This window comes from Perissodus microlepis, chromosome 18, assembly GCF_051167445.1.
Source record: "Perissodus microlepis isolate ML-2025 ecotype Zambia chromosome 18, ASM5116744v1, whole genome shotgun sequence".
NCBI classification, from domain to species: domain Eukaryota; kingdom Metazoa; phylum Chordata; class Actinopteri; order Cichliformes; family Cichlidae; genus Perissodus; species Perissodus microlepis.
The window spans coordinates 17,232,378-17,235,058 of NC_140478.1; positions in this window are offsets into that span (position 1 = coordinate 17,232,378).

Here is a 2,681-nt window from a genome sequence, read left to right on the forward strand (position 1 = left end):
CAGCTGTATTTTTATAGCATTTTTCATGCGCACATTTCTTGTGCTTCCTCTAGAAAATTTAATAATGCAAAAAATGTAAGCTTAAAAATGCTAACATCAAAATGAGACAGCGTTAAGTAAATAAATACAAACTTTCAGCAGCAACAAATGGTAAAATGTTAAAAATGCACCAATAAAACACGATTTTAAAAAATGTATTTAGTAGGCTTTGAATGTAATTACAGGAACTGAAGAAATACAGTTCAGTGTGAAAAATAAGTTGGACAAAAGTAATAAAATGGTGTAAAAATGCTTTTCATTAAATAGTTTGAGTCCTTGCATTCTGATTTTTATTTTTTATTTTAAAAAAAAAAAAAAAAGATTTTAATTATTTGTGTATTTAAATATATTTAGATTAGCAGTAAAACTTGCTCCTGAGAAAATGTGTGTGCTCCGATTTGGACACAAGCCTTTGGCACTATGCAAACACATGATCACCTGACCTCTCACACATTTCACAATAGACCGATGTTAGCTCTCAAAAACACTGTTGCAATAGTGTCCCAATTTTAACACCCACACCCCTCCAGTGAACCTAAACCCTGAAGTGCAGCATTCAAAGTTGGTGTGCTACACATGAGGACGATTCACTCGCCGGCCACCTTGGATTGCTTGGACCCCCTTTTTTGCCTTTAGAACTGCTTTAGTTCTATATGACAAAGATTCAACACAGTGCTGAAAAACATTCCTGTGAGACTTTGGTCAATATTGATATTATGAAACCTAAAGATGATTGTGTTGGGGAAAATCCTAGAAGATCAGCGGTTTCTGAAAGCCAGCCCAACTGGCTCCCAACAAAGATGCCAAGCTCAAAGTCGCTTAAATCATCTTTCTTCCTCATTCTGATGCTCGGTTTGAACTTCAGCAGGGCTTTTTTATCACATCTATATGAATAAATGCATTGAGGTACTCTACTGTGTGTAGCGTTTACTTACTTGTACACTTTAAAGAAATAAATAGTTAATAATACCAGAAACTTTGAGTGTCTTGTTTCCTCAAATGAGATTTAGATTCCTGTCTCTCAGATTATTTTTTCCTCTCCTTCAGCAAATGTTTCACTGACCACAGACAGCTGAACTTCCCCAGTGCTGGAAGCTGTTGAGGTTCCAGCACTGGAGCCTTTTCTCTTTGTGGCACGCTGCCCTGAGGATATTTTAGAGCAGGGATAGGCAGCCATATGTGCCAGAGTGTGGCCGGAAAAGGATGACTCGTTTTAAAACACAATTTTAACACCCCAGCAGGTGGTGGTCCTCCCTGTATATGTGACCCACTTGGTAAAATCAGCTGCCATTTTTCTTGTAGATGAAGAAACTGTCTGCAGACACACATGTCACAAACCCACCGTTGCCTGCGTTGGAAGCTAGTTGAACATATGTGCTGCAGCCACAAGGTGACACTGTAGTACAAACCTCTGGCAGCACGAGGCTTCACGCCGTATTTCCACAGTTGATCCCATCCTGGTATGAACAGGACCTCCTCTGCCTCATTCAATATTTACATTCCAATAACAGATTAATGATTTTTTAATATTTTTATATATATATATATATATATATATATATATATATATATATAAATATATATTTATTTTATTTTTTTTACCTCTTTTGAGAAAGTGGCTTGATTTCTGCAGGAAGTTTTTAATGGTTGCCTCTAAATGAGGCAAAGGTATCATGTGTGGATCTGATGGACTTCCAAATGAAGGGTAAAGCTGGACCAGACTTAATCCAGACAATCTGCTTTGATCTCCCAATCTCCCCTGTGATATCCAGCTCTGGGAAAGCCTCCTTTACACCTTGTAGCCCTAAAGCAGAAGAGGCACAAGGGCTTCACCATCCTCCCCCTCCTCTTCTCACTGCCCATCTTTCTCCCCTTCTTTACACTCACACACACACACACACATATATTCACCATCCACACCCACACTGGACTCTCTTTTGAAAGTCTAGGACTTGATTTAAAATTCCTCTTCAGAGCATGTCATGCATTTTATATGCATGGCGAGTGGGAAAGAGAGAGGAGGGATTGTGGGGGTTTGTGAGGAGGGGGGTTCGGGGGATGATGGGGCGGGTGGGGGCATCCAACCCAAATGAACTTCCCTCCGCTGTTGCTTTCCTCAGGGATATATCTGTACACACCACCATCACCGCTCTCTTTTGCTCCTCGCCCCTCATTTTCTCGCGCCCACTCAACTCTTTCAACATTAGTTTTACTGCATAATGCTTTTCACAAATTCCACCGAACAGCCCGGGCGCCGTAGCCTTTGAAGACAAGTGTGATCAGAACAGAGGCAGGGGGTGTACAAAAACCTGGCCGCAGGGCATTTGGGGTTTTTGCACTCGTGTTTAGCGGCGTATGGAGCAGAGGAGGGAGGCTGACAACTGCAGTGTTTGGGGACAGCTTTGATGTCTGATGGGGTGCGGCTGCTGCTTCTTCTGCACAGTCCTTCACAAGGAGACTGTCACGTTGACACAGCCAGGCTTTATGCAGAGCAGAGCTGAGCCGAGCCGTGATGGATAACAGATAATCAAAAGAGCACGGCCGGGGCGGCTGCTCTTCACCTAAAACATCTCTCTTATTCTGTTTGCTGACTGGCTCCGACACCAAGACGGGAATCAATAAGACACCAAAGCAGCATCAAC